This window comes from Doryrhamphus excisus, linkage group LG10 (assembly GCF_037039965.1).
Source record: "Doryrhamphus excisus strain RoL-2023G ecotype Guam linkage group LG10, RoL_Dexc_Guam_v1.1, whole genome shotgun sequence".
NCBI classification, from domain to species: Eukaryota; Metazoa; Chordata; class Actinopteri; order Syngnathiformes; family Syngnathidae; genus Doryrhamphus; species Doryrhamphus excisus.
The window spans coordinates 21,177,367-21,204,026 of record NC_136366.1 but is presented as its reverse complement, the minus strand read 5'-3'; the positions used below and the strand labels follow the sequence as shown (position 1 = coordinate 21,204,026).

General features: G+C 40.7%; 1 protein-coding gene across 2 annotated transcripts in view; it reads right to left on the bottom strand.

Moving 5' to 3' along the window:
• The window catches only part of cntfr (ciliary neurotrophic factor receptor), a 221,541-nt gene that overhangs the window by 139,213 nt on the left and 55,668 nt on the right, over positions 1–26,660 (bottom strand). For both annotated transcript variants that reach the window (XM_058050882.2, XM_058050875.2), the window contains exon 2: positions 25,973–26,014. The gene's annotated coding sequence lies outside the window, so the exon portion shown is untranslated. The remainder of the gene's footprint in view (positions 1–25,972; positions 26,015–26,660) is intronic.

Here is a 26,660-nt window from a genome sequence, read left to right as displayed (position 1 = left end):
TCAACCTTCTTTGCTTGTTCTTTGGCTTTTTGTGTTTTCATTTATGGCAAGGACGACAAAACAACCTGAACATATAACACAGGGAAGTGGTAAGAGTTTTATGATTGAGTCAACAATTAGTAGTACAGTATAAACCCTGCTAGCGTTACCATGTTTTTCTATTAAAGTTGAACATTTTGTGTCTATATTTTCCGGTTATCACACAATATGATGTGTCTTCTCATGTTATTGATGTATTTTTAGAACAAAATGTCCTTGTTAGACGACTATTAGCTCTGATGTCATCAGCAGTTGCCGCCGTAGTACTTTGCTAACTAACACAGTTACACCACAAATCTCTGCTTTTCTTTTGATAATGGCTACAAAACTCAACAAAACATGAAAAGGGTATCCGTCTGGAGGCAGCAACCCTTTGAACGCTTAATTAATGTCTTAGTCCAACTTGATGGGGACAATACTCGATTCAGAGGTTGTTATCTGTTTGCACTTCATACGATTAATCCGTAACGGCTAGTTGTCCCCTTCTGTTTTGAATCGTAACTTACACATTCTAGTTAAGAATTAAGAATCATTAACTTGACATAACAGGCTGTAGTGTTTTACTGTGTACATACTTATGTACTTTGTATTGTAAGGATGTTTGTGCCTTATAGAAATGTGCAGCTTTCCAAATTGTATCATTGTTATATCGGAATAGTGACTAATGGCTATGATTTTTTTTTATGATTTTATGGAGACAAAATGTTGAAAATAATCAGGGCACTTTTCTATAACTTGTATTGAACAAACAGAATTTATTAGTCAAATGCATCCAATGGCATCACAGTAAAAGAAGCAGATTGTGTTCATTAGTTTGAGGATATCGGCTATGCCGGACAATATCTACAGCATATATCTTATATCGCAAGAAAGCCAATAATGAGCATACATCATTTTTTGTACCGACCAAAACATCTCTCATTGGAATTCCGCCATCTATTCGGTGCAGATTCTGACACCGGTCCTTGAATCCATCCATTTGTCCATCAATCAGTCCATTGGCTGTCCATCCATCCATGTTTGAGTCTGTCTTAGGCCTGTATATTCCTGCTTCTGCAGTGGAGAACCTTGACTTCACCAGGTGTGAAATGAGACTATATTGATCTGTTTGCTTGTGTGTTTGCATGTTTATGTGTGAGTGAGGTGAAGGAGTTCTCCCAATGTCATGGAGGTGAGTGACTTACTTCAAAGATTGAATGTGCACGCTCCAGGCCGAATGACATGCAAATGATTATTGTGACGGGAGATCTTGCTTCCAAATTCATACGCTTTGAAATCATTCGTCAACGTGTCGTCAGACAAATCAGGCAGAACATTGAGCATTCCAATTTAATTCCTGTCATACTTAGATGACCCGCGATGGAGAGTCAGGAGCCATGACGTTTGTCATACCTACGTGAGTCAGTTGATTAGTGCTAATCTCCTCTAAATTGGATGAGAGTGCATAAGACAATGGAGATAAAGATTAATGCATAGGCAAATGGAATTCAATCATTTGGATTTTTAGATTTTCTCAACTAATTAATTCAGACTGCATGGATGCTGGCATATATTATTATATATTATATTTAGTATGTATATATTTTATGGGTGTCACTGTAATAATAGATAATTAATCTCACAATGAATAAAAGTTCATTTGATCATTTTGACAACAATATATTGCCATCTCTTTTCCTTGTCTCTTACCAAGAAGAGAGTTCACTCTGTCTAATCTAGTCTAATCTAATCTAATCTAATCTAATCTAATCTAATCTAATCTAATCTAATCTAATCTAGACGAATCTAGTCTAGACTAATCTAGTCTAATCTAATCTAATCTAATCTAATCTAATCTAATCAACAATCAACAAAATGGAGAGCTGTGAAGCATACCAGTGTATTCAAGAGCCAAAATGTATGGTGAGTACGAGAAATGTGTACATGTTGGCAGGTCTGCACTAAGAGTAAAAGTACTCCCTGCCTCTCACACCCACCCTGACAGTTTCAGTTATGTTTATTACTGGGTCAAAAGCTACTCAGCTGACAGGAAGCAATACGTAAAGCTCGGAGAACACACATCTGCAAGTTTATATATTACTTGCGGAGTACCCCAGGGGTCAATACTGGGACCAAAATTGTTCAACTTGTACATCAATGACATTTCCAAAGCCACAAAACACTTAAAGCTGTTATTTTTTGCAGATGATACCACTGCTTTTTTGTTCCGGGTCATAATGGTCATATTAAAAAGATGGTTTGATAACAATAGATTGAACCAATACAAGCTGTTGATGTTTGCTAAATACAAGGATGAAGAGTCTTGAACCGGTCATGATGTGTCAGTATAGTAGTGATGTCACTATATCACTATATTGACGGTTACTATGATACCCATTATGTCATTATATGGTCATATTACCTCGTACTTCGGTATGTGTCAAAAAAATTAAAAAAAGGAAAAAAAAACGAAATACAAAATAATAAATATTTATTACAATAAAATAATTATTTATTAGTTATTGCAAAGCAAATATGCCAATATGCTAAATATGCCATTCAACATACTTACATTTAATATAAAATCTAAACTAATCACCTGCTGAAAAAAATCCCCATATCTTCTTCACTTCCAGCTACTTCCTGCTCTCTCTATTTCTATAATTATATAGCGGCACCTTTCAATTTGCCTCATAGCCCAACCATCTCATTTGATTTTCATCTCCCTAATTCAACATTTGACAGCCCTTAATGGCTACCTGGCAATGTGTTTGTAACTCTTTTGGTGTATTTCACTCAGGCATTCAATTTGGCCTCCCCTGCATAGATGCCCATTCCCATTGCTCAATCCAATCCATCCTGCTGCAGCGCTCCCCTCCTTCTTACCCCAGATCATTCACTTCCTCCGCTCTTCATCTGCATCCCTTCATCATCTTCACCCCGCTCCACTCATTCCGCCCTTTCATCATTCCTCCCGCCTTGCTTTTGTGAGATAATACATTTGCAGCCCGAGTGATCTATTGATTCCTTGAACCGAAGCGCCTTTCAGAAAGGTAATTTTTTAAGGAGGCAAAGATTAGACAGAACCTCAGCACTTTTCAAGGTGAGCAGGGCTCTCCCAGCTTTTTCTGAAGCAAGTGGAGGAGGAATGACTTGAGTGTTCCATGTACGTCTCCAGACATTCTTTTTTCTTGTTTGTCTTGCAATTAGTAATGACCTGATCAGAAAGAACGCCAAACTAAACTTGCTGTCGGATGAATTTGGCAAACCTGTTACCTCCGCCAAGGCCGTTCTGTTCTGTTTTCTTTTCTTTTTATTCATACTATTCATCTCTTGGGGACCCATTTCCAAAAAAAAAAAAAAATGGTGTAAAAATGGGTCATGGTTTCAAAAGAAATCCATCATAGTTTGGTGACGTCCAGTGTCATGCAGATGCTAATCAGCTTTTCATTCAATCTTTGCAGCAGAAAACTTGAGTTTTCCACTGTCTTTTCCATTTTCAGCTATGACCTTACAATCATCTGGATTTTTCCTGTGATGCATGTACCATGTGTGGCAGCTCATCATCATATATACTGTATATCAATAGCTTTAATCATCCGACTGAGGTCTGGCAATGAATGATTTGGCTCAAGTGGAAAGAAGTGACTCACTGACCACTAATGGAGATTATTCTTAATAATTCTTCCCCAATATGGTGATTTTTTTTTTAATTTGATGCCAAAAAGCCACACTTAGAAAACAAATATACAAAGCAGAAATTAAAAAGACCAATGATGCAATTTGCTGTGGGACACAAAGAGGACAAGATCAACCTGCATCAATACGGCTGGTAGAGTAACATATGCCTTTAGCAGATGGCTGTTATTAATTAGGTATTGTATGAGACCTTTTGCAAGTTTGTTTAATTGCCATATGCTTCGTACTGTAACATGCAACACAGAGACAAATCATTGTAAAAAAAAACAGAATATTTGAAGAATTCATTCATTCATTTTCTACCACTTATCCTCACAAGGGTCATGGGGGCTGCTGGAGCCTATCCCAGTTGTCTTCGGGCGAGAGGCGGGATACACCCTGGACTGGTCGCCAGCCAATCACAGGGCACATATAGACAAACAACCATTCACACTCACATTCATACCTATGGACAATTTGGAGTCGCCAATTAACATAGCATGCAAACTCCACACAGAGATGGCCGAGAGTGGAATTTAACTCGGGTCTCCTAGCTGTATTAGCTGAATTATTACTATAAAATACTTTGGTTAGGATTATTGGTTTAATCTATATTGTGATATATGATATATATGATTTGAGACATGCATTTGACACAAGATCTTGTCAAGTTCATGAATCTGGACGCTTCCCTGCAGGATTTAGGAAAAAGCCCAACACATCAGATGGATGTCATCATTACCTAGTACACCAAGTTTAGCCATGTCTTCCAAGTGACTGAGACTCCTCATTCTCACATTGCCAGAAGTTAGTGTGCGTTATTGTTTGAATAATTTAATTAACACAGTGATTCATAGCTGAGCTGCAAAAGCCTAATCTCTCATAAAACCTCTCCCAGTGGCTAGGTTGCTAATCGTAGCTCTTTTGGATGTCTTTTCTTTGCGAATTGGCAGCAGTAAAGAAATTTACAGATTTGCTTGGAGAGTTAAATTGGTTTTCGGTGTGGTAAGAGATAGAGGCGTATTAACGGAGTCTTGCTGAGAAGGATGGAGAGGAAGGGATGCGAGGCGAAGCAGAGACAAAGAGGTTGGATGAAGGCGGCTAAAGCCAGACAATAAGGAAAAGTTATGGGGGGGAGGAATGAAATTTGTTCTATGATGAGATAATTACATTACATAAGTGTGGTAATCGAAAATGCTGGACTGAAAAAAAGAGTTTGTAAATGTTGTAATGTTGATAAAAATCAGAGAACATATTTCTTGGGTCCCGACTTTCCTCCACATATTAAGTGATGGAAGTCCCAAATCCTTGAGCCTGCAGGGCCAAAGTGAGGATTAGTGTCTGTGCTCTTCTTTTAAGTCTTCCATCGTTTTACACCCAAAGAGGGAAGGAGCAGGGGAGCTGATTTCATGGCAGTTTCTGTCAGAGGTGGGGACACCTTTCACCCTAACCCTCTTACAGTCCCTCGTGTTGATGCTCTTACTGTCTGATGGCTTGCTGTTCTATGCATGTGCCTTCAACCCCCGCCTCGCTCATGTATTTGGGAATTCCTTCAAATTGCACGCTCGTTGGCTTCTTGACCCGATGGACCTCGAGAGGAGTACACCTTATCTGTAGGTTTGCAGGAACAGGACTAATACTGATTCCAGTTCATGATTTAGCTTAACATTTTTAGCTCTATAATCCGCATTCGAAGATTCAGACATGGATAAAGTTTTTTTTTTTAACTTTCAAAACACAACACACTCTCTCTCTCTGTGACTTTTGGGAATGTCTAAAAAGTTGAAATGCCTTTCAAGCGATCAAACACACGCAAAGACGGACATTTACACACCCTTTATGAATCACAAGAGTCTTGCCTGAGACCCTCTAAGCTAAAAATCTGTTTTGGCAGAGCAAGACTTCACCTTTGGCTGACTTGCATGTTTAACTTCCCACATAGGAGAACTGGTTTGGAATCAAAATGTCCTGGGATTTCTTGATCAAATGTTCACCTAAATCAGTTACATTTACAGCAGTGATTCTCAATTGGTGCCGGGTCTTAATCTTGCACTTTTCCTTAGGGATTTTTTAATGCTCCTATATGTGGCGGCGATGCTCGGTAGTGCTGTTTGAAACCTGGCGTTATAGAAGCAGGACGTGCCCTCACACCCATGGCATCAAAGGTGCCTGTGACAAAGTGTGGTCGGCAATGAGTCCTCCTCTTCGGGCACACATCTGTTATCTGTCTGCTCAGCTACCAAGTAGAGATAGAATAGACAAGAATTCATGTTAAATAATCTTTAGTTTGAGCCACACAGAGAGCTAGTAGTTGGCATTAGCAGTTTTAACGCTAGCATTCACTGTCAAACCAGTTGAGAATCACTCCTTTACACTACTAAGGACATATTTTAATTTGAATTAGTGAAAAGAATGTCATTTCCTAAAGTGGATAATTCAGCTTTATTTGTGGATCTGTGGCGAGGCTGTAAACAATGACGTGGACAAGAATGTTGCCGCTGCTCTTTAAATGTGCTCTCTTTAATTAAAAGGACCTGTCCTACTAAGAAGACAAATGAATGAATATAAATAAAGCATTTCAATATTAAGGTGACATATGTCAGTAACCGTACTTTATATTACAGAAAAAGCTTAGTTTACTGAATTGATTATCCTCGGGTGTACTTTGTAATTCTTTACAGGTTAAGAGCATACTAAAAATAATGAGCTGTGTGATTTTACTGCAGCAAATCATAATATGAGAATAAAAAAAGGCTATTCTGTAATCATACCCAACTTCGAAATGTGCCTTTGAGCTACAGACTATAGGCTCCATTTATATAAGAACTTACACTTGTTTTTATGGGAGGGATGTTGCAACATCCGCATTGACAGCTAATGCTAATTATAGCTTTCACAATCAATATGAAATTGAAAACAAATGAGCCCCATTCTTGACAAATTCTGATCACCTTGTTTAAAAACCAACCTGTAACACCTTCTATTAAATATCGGCTCCCATCACTGCTGAGAGGCGGAAACAGTTGAACCGCACAACGTCATTAACAGCTGAAAACAGCTTTTCTTTACTGGTAAACACTCACTTGTGTTTGCTTATGTTTTGTCATGATTTATTGCACACTCTCCATAAACAGGCACTCTAATGGCTGCAAAATATTACAAACACTGTCAGCATTGTGTACAGTTCCAAGCTCTCCCACACACATACAAATGAACACACACGCCCATGTGCATCCACACATTCTCATACACCGATGTAGCATCAATACAAACCACCCCGGGACACGAGCGAGCACATCATCTCCTCATGTCTATGATGCTGCAATGCCGGCAGCAAGCACAAGGAAATGGTAGATCGAGCAGAGGAATCAATAAACCGAAGAATGCGTTCAAACTGTATTTATCATGTGTACAGATTTTTTGACAGGTCATTCTGCTTCACCCACGTACATCGATTCAAGCATTTGCATATTTTTTATTGGGGTATGGAGAACTCAACATGGGCCGTTAACATTATATGCGTCTTCGGGGAGAAGACTGAGGTTAACTGAGGTCACTGTCTGCCCTATAATGGAGGAGTCATTTGAGGGTCAACGTGCGTAGTGCTTGAATGAACTTGCGACGATGACTGATGACAAAGTTGAGGCTGAAAATGGTCTGCCTTCGGTCAAACTGAAGTGTTCGGGTGATACGGATGCCTCGATGCAGTGTTGCATAAGTACATCAAGGTCAGATCAATACTGCTAAGCAGGTCACATATTCAAGGATTCACTGTTGAGCCTTGAAGAGATGCTAAAGTTGTAATTTCAACCAACATTTATGCATATATATGTCCTGACCTCGAGGACGGATAACTTTTAGAAACCTTTGGATCTTAGCTCACTTGGAGTCAACATAATAATAGTCAATACAGTAAAGTCTTGTTATATCGATATCGGTTAAAACGAATTACTACTTATTACGATACTATTTTCATTTCCCGGCAAATTTCTAGTCTTTTATGATATAATTAGCTCCGTTAGTACGATACCCGGTTATTATGATAATCCGGTTACTACGATGCCCTTTTCATCTCCCGCCAGCCAATTTGGTCTGCTTATATCGATACAAAAGCAGCTTAAATCAATCTTTGCTTAAGGATTTCAATACCAAAAAAGAACACGGCGAACGGCTGCTTCCAGTCAACTTTATTTTTCACACTTCCACCACCAGAGTGCAGCACACACAGCGGAAAACACCCGTCCCTCGCGCCTACCCCTCCGGGTGGCAACACCTTCCTTGTCGATAGTTCCGGGGTGAATTATGTCCCGGTAACCGGTAATCACTACAGCGTAAGTTTATTTTTATTTACTGTAGTACAAAATGTATTGTAGTACAAAAGCATGCTAGATACGCAATCCATGAACTCAAGGAGAAAATTACGTGCCATATCAAAGATCCGCACACTTTTAATGCAGTTCGGCGCAGGATCGGATATATGGATAGTTCGGTTATATCGGTATTTTTTCCGACTCCCGAGAATATCGATATAACGAGACTTTACTGTATAATAAAATGACATAAATATAACATAACTATAAATAGAGATGCATTGTGGTTCATAATGAATACAAGAATACCCTATACTCCAGAATGGTGCTTCCGAATTAATCTGTCATGCCCCCTCGAATGCTAATAGTCCACTGGGCCAGCGCCAGTTGGTGCCAGTTTACGCCAATGCAATTTACTGTGGCGCCTCATGTTGCCAATAAGGTGCCTAGTGGCGTGTAGTGGCTCAAACTGCCTCCCAACTGGCTCGTGGTGGCCCGTAACGGTGGCAAAAATTTTGTTTGGAGGCAAGAAAATTTCAAAAATGTTTAAAATCTTCGTCGCGCCACTTGCATCAAGCAAGTGGAACCAAATGTCACAAACAACCTGCCTATTGGAATCCACTGAAATGTAATGGCGCAAGCCATGTTGCTCCACTGGAATAACGTTGAATCATGGCAACATGGCAACAATCCGAGCGAACATTAATTCGGCTCCGCAGCGAGCTACTACGCGACGAACTCATAATCTTTGGCACGAACTCCTAGGAGCATTAGGGACAGAAATGTTTTCGTGCCCCCCTTCAATTTGAAATACTAGAGAAACTGATATTTATTCATCTGTGCAGAATGAACTTAAAAATGAAACCAAGAAAATGCAACAAAATGGAGAGCATCAAACTGCATGTTCAGTACTATAAATTTGTACATGTTGGTAGATATCCTGAACCAAACCACACTACGGAGGAAACTCCTTCAGCTGCCTGGACTTGCCATCCTGTCCTTACTACCCAAAGCTCATGACCAAGTAAAACCCTATTAGAAAAATACATTATTAATCATATCCACCATGTTCTTCTCATGGGATGGGATAATAGAGAAGGTACAGTTAAATAGCCTAATTAAAGATTGCAATGCATTGTGATGATTTTGAATAGTAACATTTTCCCTGTGCATATTTAATGGTCGGACCATTCACCAGCAAATTATGCTTGGAGAAGATGTTTCAAAAAGTACAATTTTTGCTTCATCTGAAGGGACTGGAGGTTCATTTGGTCAAAGTGAATAACGACAAAGGGTATTCAGAGCTATTGTAATGAGAAAGGGAATGGGCTTGGGGCTGCCGATGTTCCACTTTTATACTCATCCATATTGACAACTGTGACAGTGAATGAAAAATTGAAATGAGTTGCCGCTGTAAAGGGCTTGCTCTCGACTTTAACTTCCTCCTGTTGCATCAGAATGAAACGCCCTAGAGCTGATGTATCGTGACATTTTGCACACCTCTGCTAGGGGAACAGCATTAAGTCCTTTGCAACAAATAAAACCCCGAGAAGCTTAGTTGGAGGTTGGACGTAACCCTTTACATATTATCTCGTTAGGTAAGCCTTGTTGTTCATTATTTATTTGAAAATGTCTCGTTAATACCATCTTTATAAGGTTGCTATGAGTTTGTTTCATAAAATAGGTTAAGCTACAGAAGACATGAGCAGAGCCGAGCCGTGAGGCCATGGCTGAGATGAATGAAAAGATGGAATGGAAAAAAAGGTCTTCCTCTTTATGTGTGGAAGTGGTAAGTTTTTGGCTTATTTGTCAACTAGTCCGAGGGGCATCAACTTAACTAACTGAACTATTATTGATAAATATTAGCGTCTTGAAGGCCTCCCAGCTAGGAGACCCGAGTTCAATTCCACCCTTGGCCATCTCTGTGTGGAGTTTGCATGTTCTCCCCGTGCATACGTGGGTTTTCTCCGGGTACTCCGGTTTCCTCCCACATTACAAAAACATGCTAGGTTAATTAGCGACTCCAAATTGTCCATAGGTATGAATGTGAGTGTGAATGGTTGTTTGTCTATATGTACCCTGTGATTGGCTGGCCACCAGTCCAGGGTGTAGCCTGCCTCTTGCCCAAATTGGGATAGGCTCCAGCACCACCGTGACCCTCGTGAGAATAATTGGTAGAAAATGAATGAATGAATTATTGATGTGTTGGCGCGCAGACCTCACAGCTAGGAGACCCGAGTTCAATCCCACCCTCGGTCATCTCTCATCATGTTTTCCCCGTGCATGCGTGGGTTTTCTCCGGGTACTCCGGTTTCCTCCCACATTCCAAAAACATGCTAGGTTAATTGGCGACTCCAAATTGTCCATAGGTATGAATGTGAGTGTGAATGGTTGTTTGTCTATATGTGCCCTGAGATTGGCTGGCGTCCAGTCCAGGGTGTACTCCGCCTCTAGCCCGAAGACTGCTGGGATAGGCTCCAGCACCCCTGCGACCCTCGTGAGGATAAGCGGTAGAAAATGAATGAATTAATTAGCGTCTTGCGGCTCATACATCAAAATGAGGCGATCACCCATCAGAAGTGGCAAATCCTACCACCACCATTCACGCATTTGTTAGACATATTGCACTGAAAATGCACAAAGCTAAAAGCAGTTTTCCGACAATCAATCAGTTCCAGATATGGTGAGTACTATTGGACCTGCTCTATGAGAAAATGCGGTGCTCACAAAGAAAGGGCCGACCCGTACATTTCCAGCTAAATCACTTATTTCCCAAAGCATCTGTAACTTGACAGGAAAGGTAAAGGCCTCCTGTGCTGCAGAGTGAGACGGAAGGCATTAGTCAGATTTGACCAACAAAGAAGCTGTGAGCACACAGCTATAGGGGATTAGACCAACACCGCAGACTTTCATTAGTCCACAGAGAGGAAGACGACAATAAAGACCAACAGTCAGGTGGAAGCAAAGAAAGAGAAGGAGAGAGAGGCCAGATTACAAAGATGGGGGGGTTCATTTGTTGAGGAAGGGTGGCATGAGAAGCAAGGAGAAAACTCACCATTCCTGGATTAGTTATTTACAGGACTTCTTTTGCTCTTCTGTTGTAAACAGAACATGTGCCACAAATACAAATCAAATTGGCGGGTCGGGGAGCGGTGGTACTCCCAAAATCATCAATGTTGGCAGGTGTGGAGAAATGGAAACATTATTAATGTGGGTGTCTACAAAGGTGGCTAAATTGCTGCTGACGTCAGACTATGAAAGTTTACAAATTCCCCTTCAAGTGTGTGTATGTAAAAACTTATAACAAAGAAATTAAACGTATCCTCCAGGGTGGGTGACGTTTTTTTTTTTTTTTTTTAATGTCGATAAGAGGGACCAAACAATTAAAGCCGAGACGATTGACAGAGGAAAATGAAGTGGGAGAGAATGTCATGTGCATCGCTATCAGCCACTTAGAACCTCTGAGACCTGGGATCCAGTAATGGACAAAGCAACACTCAAGTGGCAGGTGATCCTTTAAATCCTCCTCCGTCCATTCCCCTCAACTCCTGCATTACTTCAAGTCCCTTTACACCGCCTCCTTCTCACTCAAATCTCTGCTCTCCTTTCTTTGTTGCCCCGCTCCCTTCCGTGCTTCCCGCTGGACGGGTTTTTTATATGAACCATGTGGACCTCCCTAATGACATGTGGACCATATGAAGGTGCTGACACGTCCGTGTGTGTGTCTTTGAATGTATTTGTGTGTGCGACGGGAGGCGCTGACATGTCTGAAGCTGTCTCAAGGGGAAAGAGATGCACAAGACAAATAAATACGTGACATAAAAACAAACGCAAATCATCATTTTAATGTGGAAGAACATTGAAATGGAATGACTACTTAAAGAGGCATGGTGAGGACCATTTTTTTTTCTCCAATGGTCAAATGAGTTTGTGAGAGTTTTAAAGGGCCAGTTCTTAGAGCTTTAAGTGTTTCCTAAGGACTCTCCTGGACTGAAAAGGATCAATCATCTGGCCATAAACGAAGGTGCCTCTCTGAAGTGACATTGGCAGGATTTCTCAGCTCAGTGCCTGTGGTAGTATGTTTGAGTTTAGTACTTAAGGACCATTTAGGTGGGGAGAGAGGGGAAAACCTGACACTTGTTAACAGTTCACATCCACTTTAAGGGGCTGTTTACACGGCAGCATTCTTAACTAACCACAGCTATACTTGTAAATGCCTGATTGATTGAAAGAACTTTTATTATCATTATGCTATATCATTATTATTATATCATAATACATCCATGTGTATCTATTCACTAATAGACAAAAGCGAAGTGCTTTTATCACCAAATAGAAAGAATGGCAACCATACATATGAGGTTGTGTAGTTCACACTGCACATCAGAACACTGCAAATTTCCCCACTGAGGGACGAATAAAGGCATATCTTATCTTATCTCTTAAAACTCAAAAAAAAAAAAAACTTTTCAAGTGCTGACCTTGCAGCTTCTGTTGCTTTTAATGCAGAATGTGAAGCACCCTGTGAAAGCCGCACATGAAACATTCTCTCTTTGACTTTATTGCCATGAGATACAAAAGAATCAATGAAAAACTGCATTAAATGCTCTTCAGCTTCAACAGGGCAGCGATTAACGATTTGAGGCGAGGGTTGCATGCGTCGCATTTTGCACAGATGCAATAATCATTCTTGGTTTAATTGAGATTTTCTGTATACTATGTTAGTATGTGTCACTATGTAAAATAACCATGTAGACAAAGATTGCATTATATTATTATAATTTTATTTATATTTATATTCTAATAATATTATTATATAATAATAATATTATTATATATAAGGATACGGGGGACCACTTTGATATTTTTACATATTTTATATATTTTTAAAAAAGAGAATGTGGGAGCAGTTTAATATTTATATATTATAGTTTATTTGTTGTATTTATTTTGTAAGAAGGCAAAAAAGTAAAAAAAAAAAAAAAAAGAGAAAGGATTCGGAGGGCAATTGATATGTATTTTTTTAAAATAGATTAAAAAAAAACTAAGCTAACTATGGTGCATTCAAGGACCGCCAAAAAAGTGAGCGTTCTCAGCAAAATCAAACTTAATCAGGGAGCCATAAAGACATAAACATGTACAATTGTGGACACTCTATGAGTGGTACACAAATGTTGTACATTTTGTAAATTATTTGTATTATCATTCGTATTTATACTGATTTATGGTGAATGAGATTCTGAGGAAAAAAAATATTTTCATATCACAGCTTCATATTTTTAAATTAAATCTTCACTTTTTCTCTTTTAACACATACCATTTTGCTGTATCTTTTGCAATTTTGCAGTTTTTGTTTCGTTTAGGGCCGCAAACACCCCTAATGTACGGTATATAACATATATGTGGACATGTGCACCAAATCCATGTATGTAGCTGACACCCATGTCCCTAAAAAAATGAATGTGATGTATAAAAAGTCTGAGAGTGTGTCTAGTTAGGAGTGATTGATGCCCTCTGCTCTCTGAGCTGTTGAGAAGAGATGAAGGGAAACAAGCCACGCAAATCAGATTGGAAGCTGCCTGCTGGCATTTGACTTCAGGATTGGTGATTAAAAACACATTACGACTAAGAAAACATCTGGTGGCACATTCAAAGCCTCCACCGAACAGTAACGCTGCGCCGTATGAGTCTGACAGAACATGCATACAAGATTAAAGGTGGGCCGCGAAACTACAAATGTAGATTAAATTACACGTTTATAGCATCTCTGTAACTGGAAGCAATCTCCGAGCAATTTGTTTTAATGTCATTGTGTTTCAAATGGGACTTAGCGATAAATACAAGGCAGTGGGAAATATTTCATTCCACTATTCTTATTAAAAGAAACAATTATGATGGTGTTTTTGGGTGTGCTTTGTTCCTAAAGTAAATATTGTTATGCTTATGAGTTACATAATGAGGTAATTAAAATGGGAATAATTAATGATAAACTAGGACAATTTCCCTTAATAGTAAATTGCCAGAGGACATGATGCTGTAGGCTATGTGCTCATTGTAACATTATCCTGTTAAGGCAAGCGTGGATGACCTTGGACGTCAGCAAGGTCATTTCACTTGTTGCCTCCTAAAGATGGAGCTCAAATTCAAGTAATGGACAAGCATGATCACTCCCGAGCATCTCATTGCGGTAAAATGTTTTTAAAACGTCAACAGAAGTGACAATTGGAAAGAGCATATTGGGTAGCAAAGTCATAATTTGTATTTTATTGCTTTGCAAACTGAACCCAGTTGTTCATTGGGGAACAACAACTTCAAGCTGGGGATTTGTCATTCCAAACTCATTATGTTTGCTAAAGTTTCCCGCAGTTTTAGTAGTCTTTTACAACCCTTGAAGGGGAGCTCATTTGTTAGCGCAGAATTTGCAAAACACCACAGTGTGTATGTCTTTCCGATTTATGATTGATCTACTGTTGCTGTTCTGCACAACCCAGCTGTATGAAGGTGGTATCAAACCAATGATATCGTCTTCCAAAGAGAGCAATTAGCCAATTCTAATGGGAATTACATAATATGAGCAACAATGTTCATGAAAAATAGTGTGAGTAAAATGCTGCACTCACAAAACATGCTGGTGATAACAATCATGATGACTGGACACCACATGATTTTCATTCAGTTTAATTCACTTCGAGTAATTTGGCCCCATACCTCTAGCCTAGCTTCTTATTTTGCAGCTGGTGTGTATTAGAAACAAAACAGAAGGCTTTCAAGTCACTTCTAAGGCTATAACGCGTGTGACTGTGGCGGACACAAAAGGTCACACGTGTTATTAGATTTTCTGAGTTCCTACACTACAACTATGTTCTTTGTGTAGTAGAAATTGTGTGCAGATTTGCAAACAGCACATCAATAATGACTTTTGACAGAAAGGAGACTTTGTATCAGAGCCGCTCAATAAAGTTCAGAGAGTGGTTCGGACAATGAGTCATATATACCGTGTGATTATATACACTATCAAAATGCAGGAGGCTTTTTCTTTAAAAGCATTAAAAAGAATTTGTGTGAATGTTTGAGTCTTTGATGAGGGATTTGCCAATTCACAGGTGTAAAACAAACAAAAAACAAACAGCATAAAGATGATTCTCTTTGAGAGGAAAAGGAACACGCATACACGTACGCCGAGTTGGAGTTGACTTAGTTGCTAATTAATTTTGTGCAGCAGTTCCCCGTCTTCCCAGGCCCCGAGAGTGGGTGTGTATTTGTGTGAGGTGTGTGTTGGTCGTGCAGTGGAGGGGTTAATCCTCACTACTTGTTGTTCAACATGACTACTCCCCCGCCACACCAACCCTTTCAACTTTGTAGCTGTATTCTCTTCTACTTCCTTTTCCTATTGTGGCTTTCCATTTTGACTCCTGCTGTATTTGATGTCGGCTTCTTATTTATTTTCTATACTTTTGGCTTTATTTTTGTGATTGTTTGCAAATGAAATATCAGTTATATTGGTTATATTGGTGTCAATATGGTGTAATTTTGCGAATCTGAAACAGAACAGAAATGACAGAATGTGCATACACTAAGTGATGGATGTTTTGTTTGTGGTTGGTCTACATTGAGTGTTGAACCCACCTCTGGTCCCAAAGACAAGTCCTAGGAAAAAGAAAGTTAATACAGACTCAACTTATATCACCCAACTGTGTTTTCTTTTTTGTCTAGTGTTGCTCTTGTCCTCACCTTTGATTATTATATTGTTCTCCACTTCAAGGTTCCTACCAAACATTCCAAGGATAGTAGGTGAAACAAGGTGCTATCACGTATCAGCCCTCGGAACACTTGCCTCTCTTTCACCTATTTGAAAGCCGATAGTGGTTGAACAGGACTGGCCCTTCAGGATCAATGCAAGAACACTTTGATTCTCAGACAAGCCTCTTTGCCTCCTTAGTCCCAGAGAATGTGAGAGAGTGGGGAAGCCCTTTCGAGACCAGAGGAGACGGTTTGAGTAAGAGGAGAAGAAGGATGGGTGTCTGGTGGTGTAATGAGAAGATCGAGTGGCTGGTAGAACACAGAAGCATAAAAAAAATGTGTGGAAGGTGGAGTAAAGAACACAAAGAACATAGAAAGGGTTAAAAAGGACAGACGGTGTGATGTAGCAGTGGGAGAGAAAGGAGAGGCAAGTCAGGGAAGTCTACGAGTCTATACTCGGATCAATGGGCGGCCTGTCCTCTGCTGCGTCTGCATTTCCTCTGGCTCACATAATAAGGCCCTCTCAGTACCACCGAGTGTGTGTGTGTGCACATGTGGTATGTTGGGTGCATGTGTGTTTGGGAGAATGCCATTCAGTGAGGAAGTAAATGACCTCTTTGCACTCAGGTCTTTTCTTAATATTAGAGTTCAAAGGTTAATCTTCAAGTGGGTATGCCGGTTTTCAACCTGACCCATTGAAGTGAATCTTATCTCGTCTAGGGGGTTACATCAACCAAATGTGAGTGTCAGAGAAGTCTGTGTTTGTCCCGTGATACAGACAGACACACATACAGTATATTTGATTTCGAAGGTTAGGTCGATAGTTTGGGATTCAATTCATTTTCACTCTTTTGTCACGCTTTAAAAACCACAAAAATTAGAGGAAAGTGAAAAATCGTAAAAAATCTTACAGTTGTGACCTACTGGACTGGGAGTTGAATGTATCAAAAAAAAAAAGAATACATGAAAGCATTGTTCTTGATGAAGATAAACACAAACATGGAAATGGAAACTGCAAACAATGATTTGGTTAAGCCACACAATTTAATTTCTACATTGCATTGATACTTCTGTGATCTGATGTACTTATAGTCGGTATATCCAGACATGTTTATCGGAGTAAATCTGCAACCTGCATCCCAGTCTGTCCCAAGGTTAGAACCCACAAGGGAAGAGAAGGATCGGGTTACTCTAATGCATCATGGCCGCTGGAGGACACACGTGCATGCCCCATCACACACACACTGTCTCGCCCGATCTGACTTTCTCTTTGTCTTTCCTCACACACACACACACACCCTTGTGAGATGATACCTCTGTAAGGGCCAAAAGCATGACCTTAGCCTTGTGTTATTATGCTCGACTGTGTGACCTCTGAGCCATCTGCCCGAGTCTCAAAGCAAATCACTTATCTCCAAAAATAAACAAGGAAACTCATCCAACACACATCCAAGAAAACTGGTTGTCTGTCTTAGCTTCATCATCATGCACTATTAAATACATGCATTACTATCTGTGATATTTGTTCTAATCTAGTTTTGACTTCCGACTAAGAAAAGTGCAACAGGATGTTATTCAATCATTCATTCATTTTCTAGCGCTTATCCTCACAAGGGTCGGCGGGGTACACCCTGGACTGGTTGCCAGCCAATCACAGGGCACATACAGACAAACAACCATTGACTGTTACACTAAATACCACCCTTAACACAACATTTTCTGCATGAAAACTCCCAAGTAGTTAAATCGCCAAATCCTCTCTGAAAACAGGGATCACAGTCCCAGTCTGCCAAATTCAAGGTACTGATGCCTGACTTCCATCTTGCAGATACTATATGTTTACATGTGACAGTCCTGCTACATCATTTGCTTATATGTCAAATTAGCTGGGAGAGAAATGAAAGCAAATACTAGCTTATTGTAGTAGTGAGCCATGTTTGTTTGACTCCATACACGATAAGTCGAATATGTCCAACTTTTATTGACTGCTGCATAGTTACTGCTGCATGCTTACAACAATAATAGAAAACACGTTAAAAGAACATTCATTCATTTTCTACCGCTTATCCTCACGAGGGTCCTAGCTGTCTTGGGGCGAAAGGCGGGGTACACCCTGGACTGGTCGCCAGCTAATCACAGGGCACATATAGACAAACTCCATGCAAACTCCACACAGAGATGCCCGAGGGTGGAATTGAACTTGGGTCTCCTCGCTGTGTGGCCTGTGTGCTAACCATGCCATGCAGCCAATTAAAAGAACAGCAGTCTTATAATGCAAAACCATCTCTTTTGACAGGAATGACAACAAATGGGAATCAAAGAACCACTGTATTTCCCACAGCAAAATTGGATCCTCCAGAACTGCGAATAGTTGTCATCACACTTCACACCATTTCGATTTTCAGTATATTTTTCTGGAGCATGTGACACTAGAAACTTGCTTGCACTCATCAATGTATTCGGTCGTTTCTGTGTGAAAGAAGGTGTTTTGCTTTGAAAACTGATCCGAGACCCGAGTTCGATTCCACCCTCTGCCATCTCTGTGTAGAGTTTGCATGTTCTCCCCGTGCAATTAGCCTAGCATTCCAAAAACATGCTAGGCTAATTGGCGACTCCAAATTGTCCATAGGTATGAATGTGAGTGTGAATGGTTGTTTGTCTATATGTGCCCTGTGATTGGCTGATGATCAGTCCAGGGTGTACCCCGCCTCTCACCCGAAAACAACTGGCATAGGCTCCAGCACCCCCGCAACCCTTGTGAGGATAAGCGGTAGAAAATGAATGAATTGTAAAACCTCAGATTGTGTGAATTAGAATATTGTAAATTAACTGCACCCCCCTCCCCCCAAAGACTAAATATGCATGTTTCCTCCGTGTAGCTTTCAATTCCAGAATTTTTGAACGAACAGGATCAGAAAAGTGTTAAGTGAAATCCAATAAAAGCCTCCTTTTCCTGTCATTATACAAAGCAGATAAAACATCATGAGTCGGAGATGCCTCACAACCTTCATTTGCTCCGTGTTGAAAACCTGTCATGCCTCAAAGAATATCATCCCATTAAGTAACCGTTCACATGTTCTTGTACATTGAATATTATAGGGTTACTATACACTATGTTAAAATTAAACTATGTACAGAAGTCGGTAGAAAACATCAGAGCTTCGGATTATCTTGGGTTTGCAACCATCAACTAACTTGTTCATCGCTCGAACTTCTGTCTTGATTAAAGATTTTTCAAATCTGAGATGACAGCAGTTGGAAAAAAAGATGTCAAAAGGAGAAAAAAGATGAAAAGACAACAAAAGATATAAAAATAGAGATGTGGGAGGAGAATGATAAATGATTCACTGACATATGCAGGGTAAGGTCATCAGGTCTTAAATATTCATTAAGGGTGTCAAGTCGAAGCTTTTAGATCTTCAGGAATAAAGTTTCACTTCTTTCTTCATTTGATGTTTATGTTCCCGGAATTATGCATCAAAACGAATGTTATAAATACATTCACGCTCTTTCTTTTCCTTTCTTTGAGGAGGGCGTGCATATTGTGTCACAATAATGCATCACCAGGTCAAGGTCTGAACACTTTTTGCATTTTAAGGTGCATGGTGTAAAGACACTGTGGCGTACTTTGAGGAGTTGGGTGGAGGTTGGCAGGAAGACATGGAAGTGGTGTTCAGCTGTCCATTTTATGGATGAATTCTCGTTAAAAGTTCTTTGATGGTTACATTTTCTGATCTTACAGTTCAAATCTGATGTAAATCATTCCCTTGATTTCTTCAGAAGTCATTGTGAACTTTCACAGCACCGGAATTGAACGCATGTGAACACTAGGGAAGGTTTCTTCAGGTGAAGAAACTCACTGGGCATCCAACACTCATCAACTATTTAGCCTACTGTAGAGGACACTGAACAATTGATGACTGCAATACTCTGTCTTATAGTTATTCATAAATGGTTCAGATGCAACCTGAAGGTTGCTGGTTCAATCATCCGTCCTCCCTGTATAAGTATTCTTGGTAAGATATCGTACCCCCAAGTTGCTCCTGGTAAATGTGGCGCTACAGAGCACTTCAAAAAGTCCATTTACCATAAAGCTCAGGGTCTTTCAAGACATTTAAAAATAACTGTCGTACTGCATCCAACCATGGATTCAATACCACGTTGCAATAGGCCGTGCTTGTGCGGTTCAAACTGCTGTCAGACGGGTCTGAACAGATTAGAAATTTGAAATTATCACAAAAACTGCAGGCTCTAGGAGATATAGTCGTAGATGAATATGTAGTCCACAATTAACTCTGCACTATGCATGACATCTAAACTACTGTACACATTAGACAGAAAAAACTCAACATTTGAATTATACTCAGATAATTACACACTGATACCAAGTAGGAAAACAGTAGTTATTAATTAGTCTTCTACATCCGCTTCACCCAATTCAGTTGCTGTTTCATCACTCCCTTCATGTACTCTGTACGAGTATCTCCATCTGTCTCTCTTCCTTGATACTTTTCCACCGTACACACACACACCCCTTCATTTGTTCTTTCCTGCACCCTCGCTCCCCTCCTCTTCCTCCTGACTTGTTTTCTTCACTGTCTCCACTCGATTGCTTTCTCCCTCTCTCCTCCACTCAGTGTTGGGTGTCCTGTTCCCTCTCTCTCTGGGAGAGGCAGACCTCCTGACGTCTCAGTATTGATCATCCCATCTCCCTATCCTGCTGCCTCACACACAGTCCTTCTCGACTCATTTGGTTTTGGTCGCACACACATGCACACGCACAAGTATGCGATTATTTTCCGTCATGTTTCCCCCAAGGGAAAGGCTTTTGGCCGATGCTCTTCTGAATTGAAATACTACTGAGGAAGGGATAATCGTTCATTTATGTGTACAAACCACCATATCAGTTGCTGGCACAAGCATTTTGAATGCAATTACCTTCCTACCGTATTCAAGGTAAGCCCAAGGACGACATACAGCTTCATGTGTACAAGGTCTCTAGAAAAAGTGTATTTTAATTCAAATGATCAATTTCTATTGATTTACATGTTTTCAAGCAAACAATTCTGGGAAATATGTGATAATCTCTTGCAACAACTTTGCAAAGGAACAACATGCTGGTTTCTCTGAAGGATAATCTCCAGTTAATAATGCTATTTATAATATTTGCCTTGGGGTTGTGGAAGGAGAAGTTCAGTGTTTTTCTACAAAAGACTATTCTAGCAAAGCTTGATTGACAAAGATTGCGTCTTGGGAGCAATCTGTTCAACATGTGCAAACAAATTGAAATAAAAAAATCGGGAAGGTCGGGACTGTTTGATCAGCTGCTCTTGACTCTATTACAGTAGACGCTATAGCTGCATGCTGTGAAAACACTGTGGCTTCCCGTGGAGATTCAAGGCTTTGACAAGCTATTTCAAGCTATTTAAATCAATTCACTACTTCCAAACGGAACTGCATTGAGCATTTTCAACGTGAATTACATCCTGGTTTGGTTAGACTTCAACCCAGCTCACCAGCAGGGACACGTTTACATGATTGCGTTAGAGACTGGTAAATCTCTGTTTCTTCAAAAACCTGAGCTTGTAACAGTCCAGGTCACTTATCCAGGTCAGAATGCTATGTTTTCTAATAGACAACAACAGCCAGTTCTCATGAGCGTTTAATGAATTATTTCAGTAAAAATAACAATTAAAGCTGCGAGCAGGCTCCTCAACTCACATGCAACTCATTTTCTGTTGCCTAACTCAGGAAGTGACCAATACACAAGGTGTTCGGTGTCAACTTCATCGTCCATATCAATTAGGATGAAGATTGGTGAACCGGGCAGCTTTTATAAAGTTCAGAGGGGGCGCTACAGAGTGCGTTTTCGTGGTTTGTGTTTGGAACCCCCGATATACACCATTTTCCAACAGGCTGTGCAAACATTGCTGAGTTTTCATGCATGTTAAGGCCACCGGGAATGCAAGGAAAGTCGTGGAATAATAATAATAATAAAAAACATAACACATCCTGGCCTGAAAATCACTTGGTGCTCGGGCCAAGTCTTGACTTTACCAACATTTCGGTAAAAGCTCGTATTTTTAAGGGTAAAATATAGTGATTTTTAATGCAGAATGCCTGCCATGTTTGAGGTAGACGTACGTAGATAGACATAGAGCTGACGTACAATATCCTAATTGCAAAATTGGTAACTTGACCAAACATTTCAGAAACATTGTGTTTCTAAAAGATATGGGTTCTTCCTCGGTCTTTGCACCATGACTAGACAAAGTTTTTTTTTTCCTCTAGAAATCAATACATCGGTGAACTAACAAATCGCAACCCGTACATGACCTCCTTCCTTGCAATTTGCACTTGGCTGAAGTAATAAGTCAAAATAACTGGCCATTTAACACATTGATTGTCTCCCATCTGTCTATGCCCCTTGTCGCAACGAGTACCCTCCATATTTTTTGCCCATAATTCCAAGCATCCTTCAGGAGAGTGACTGTATATATTTCCGCTGGGCATACTACAACCCCCTTAACGTGGCAGCATGAGCACCATTCCCCATCCACTGAGCCTGAGAGCTAAAAGGAGGAGGTTGTCACAGATCAATACCTGGTGTGAAAAATGATGTGACTTTCAGCTGCTGTGGCCACATCAATCACATTATTACCATTAGCTCATCCCTCCACACCAACGTGGACTTCTCTCTCTCGCTGCATCCCATCGCTCCAAAGCGCTCCCTCCGCCTGCCAGCTCAGCGGATGCCCCTTGTCACAGCTCCTATTTCAGCCTTCTGAAGTTTCCTAATTGATTGCTATTAGAGCCGTTACTAAGCAAGGGCGGGGGCTGTGGCAGACGAACAGAGATGCGGAGAGAAAGTGTGTTTGCATGTGTGTTTATGAGTGGGAGAGACACAGAAAGAAAGAGAGGGAGGGGGTTACAATCAATGAGCCTGTTTGAGTAGAGCCTGGCCTGCATACAACCACAGATTGCTGGACAAATAAGGTAGGTGGGGGTAGGGGGTTGCCAGAGAGAAAGACAATGGGAAATACAGATACTGTATGATGTAGAGTTGAAATAAATAAATACCGTTCTGGTTGGGGACCACTGATTTAAAGCACGGGCGTACGTACTGTCGGTACTTCAATAACCTCGGCAGTGCAGCTCGTATTCAGGCACAATCCTGTGACTTGGGGTCAGTCAGAAGGACTGACAGTTGGTGAGGAAAGTTGCAGCCAGGAGTAGGAGGCAGTTTTGTAATAGAGCGATAAAGGAAGGCAGAATGACAAAGAAGAAGAACAATAACAATGGTGCCAAAGCCTCTTCCATCCTCCGAGCAAACGTTCCCGATCCTCTTTTTTTCTCTCATTTAAATTCCTCTCCATTGTCATTGCAATCCGGGCCTTAACCCCCGCCAGCCTTGCAAACACACACACACACCACACACATTACAGCGCACATGCATTGACCTCCAGCAAAAAGCAGGGAGCCAAGCTCACAACTTTGCTAATCCCCATCAATGGACACACACATGCATGCACACCTAAGGTTTGCTGGAAAGATAGGCTCAGGTTTCCCCAGACTAGATTTGCCAATGTGACCCCAGCCATGTTGCCGTGGGTGTGGAATAGCAAACAGCTTGTCACGGCATCCAGTGTCTTGTCAGCAACACAGGGCCTGGCATGTTAGCTTTTAGCATGGATTACCTTCTGGGACCACCAGCAAATGTAGAAAACATTTGTGTAACTGATACACTCAATAAAGAGACACTCGTTTATTGCTTGCTGAACTGAAACCGTGCTCCATTTGCTTACGTACAAACAATTTTTTTTGGTTGGAGACATAATTTTAAAAAGATTCTGGCAGGATTTCCCAAGTGTCCATGTTGAAATTTGGATGTTTCAATGTAATGCCGTGTCAGCAAAGTAAGAACACAGCCGGCTTAATACAGTTCCTCAGTTCATCAGTCCCTTGTCAGAAATTGTAGGTCGAGGCGATGGTGACTGGCGTGGATCTTAATTTGGCCTCGTCCGTGCGTCGAGGCTACACGCGCGCTGTCAACACAGCCTGCCATCAAAACATGAACAAGAGAGAGGAATCATGCCTTGCTGGCATCCTGAGGATATCGCTCTTCTTGTATGATATGCTTTATCTCAGCATACCGACGTCAAACGTGTTCAGGTCAGAGGTGGGAGTCAGTGATAGTTTTGTTAGTAGTTTACTGCCATTACGAGTATCCTGTTGAGCCTTACAAAGTTTATTTTATTCTTATTATTATACACATATCACATTCGATATTCTGCACAAATCCACGCCTAAAATATGTATCTGTGTTTATGTCAAAGTAGACACAGACTGACCATGTGTGACAGTAATTAGGGTGACAAGGCGACACCGAGGGATCAAAACACACACTCTCACATTACTGGCGACCTCACACACACAGACACACTCACAGGCAGTAGACGCACACTCGTACAGTTGACATGGTGCACTTTGCTGACCTGAATGCCGATAAGGGAGCTGCCAGCCAGAGGTGAGGAAGAATTGAGCTTCTTGAAGTTCTTTGAATGCCGCATGGAGAGAGATAATGGTGGATGATTTGTGAAAATGCGTTTCAAGTGAGTGAGATTGACCTGTATCACCCGAGAGGAAAACGCATGAAGTACCAGGTTTTGTCTGGTTTGCAAGATTAACATCATAAAATTAATTCGGTTAAATATCATCAGGCTTTGATTTACTATGAAAAGCATTTTTTTTCCCGGTTCTTGGTTTGAAAGGTTTATAAAGCTGTATTAAAAAATAAGAAGAGCAGTATATTTTGTTACAGTGGTGGACTCTACATTGACAAGGAAAATAGACCAAGAGCCCAAAATGATGGGTATACAGATCATATAAAGCCGTGGCTGTGCTGCTCTATAAAGCAAAGGTTGTGTGTGTGTGTGTGTGTGTGTGTGTGAGAGAGAGAGAGCGGGAACAATTCATCTTTTGTGGGCTTACTTCTTGTCCCAATGTTTTTTCCCATGAGTCATATCTAAGTGTTGTGCAACTTATATTGTGCTATGTGAGTATATGTGTCAAGAAGGCCTTTTGTGAGCAAAAATACACTAAGCTAATAGAGTGGATCCAAAAGTGTAATAATATCTAACAAGTTGAGCTTGTGCAGAATGATATGGAATTGGACTAACAGTCCCACACTGTGCTCATTGTTGGTCTAATAAATCTGTCTGCTTCTTCCTAGTCTGAGTTATACTAAATGATGGATGTCAATGTAGCCTGTTGCATGAATATTATTAAAACAATGGGGACACTTTCTTTCTTATGTTCCACATCACACCCTTCCAAAGTAACAGTGGAATCTAAACACATGCACCGGTGTGGCATTGATCAAGCACTGTTATTGAATGTAGAAATATATATATATATATATATATATTAGCACTGCTGGTGTCCATGTGTGTTTATTATTATGAGTGATTCAGATATGAAAACAAACCATCATTATTTATCCTCGCAAAAACTAATTCAATGAGATAGTCATTCTATAAGCAAACAAACATAAATGTTCAGAGCCTTGAGGCAGACCCAGACTATGTAACCTTATACTCTTGAGCTGTCACTATGAATGTATCGCAGTGGCCTGCGTGGAATCTGGATACATTTCTATACGAGCGTCTGCTCTGTCTGGATATTTTGTGTACAAGTGTGTGTGTACGTGAATGCTTTCTGGGTGGAGGAACTCTATCCACCTTGACTTGAATCCTTTCAACACCCGCCATCTCACAGACACACATGCACATCACGCATCCTACCGCTGACACACACATGTCACCACGACAACCAGATACGGACACAGACGGGCGACTGACGTGGAGGCTATTGGAGGTACCAAGCGGTGCTTTCTGGGATCAATTCTTCATTCCTTCAAATTGTCCATAGGTATGAATGTGAGTGTGAATGGTTGTTTGTCTATATGTGCCCTGTGATTGGCTGGTGACCAGTCCAGGGTTAATAGTGTCTATTACTGTGGGCTACACCACTGTAGCCATGTAGTGGCTGATGAGGGTACAGATTCCACATACATGTCCACAGTATGCTCTCTTTCAAAGTGCCAGGTTCAAAGTCTGCAGGGAAATTTGTTTGAATCATTAAAAAAAAAAAAAGATGCAGCTTTCGGGATGAAAAGCCTCACATTCTTTCAGCTTATTCAGACAAAATGAAGAAAACAAAATTACCTTGAAGAGGATTGAATTGTCAGCAGAAAGCTCCTCTTCGCCCTGTCAAGAACAATCCACAGTCAGTCACATGACAACAATGTACCCACAAGTCAAAGTTAGCAAATGAGGATTTATCCTTCCCGATATCTTTGATATTTGCCAGCCCATCCTGCAAGCTGTCATTTCCAGATATTAAAAATAATTCATAAATAAACCAACATTGGCATAATTTGGACACTTGGACTGAAACGCCCTCGGGGCTGATAAAAAATGGATGAATTGTGCGTAAAACCCCTGCGGAGATATCAATAGCTTCCAAGCCAAGTTCCTGCCTGCCCAAGGTTATCCACCCACCTGTCAATATTTATTCATTATCATCCTTTCCATCACTTCTCTCATTCTTTAGCAGATCCAAAGGCTGCATCTAGGCAGCCCAAAACTAAGACCCATGCACCCCCCCCACAGTCGGCTGGTATTAGTGAGGTTATCTTTCTGCATGCATTTTTTTTCCACCTTCTTCTTTCCATCTGGCTTCAATTCTCCCCACCTGCCCATCAGTTTGCAGCCAGAGACAGGTGAGCCTATTACACGCTTTTCACGCTGTCTGCTAGCACACACACACACACACACACACACACACACACACACACACACACACACACACACGCTAGTCTCGGGTTCATGGTAACTTAGCATCCCGTGCGCA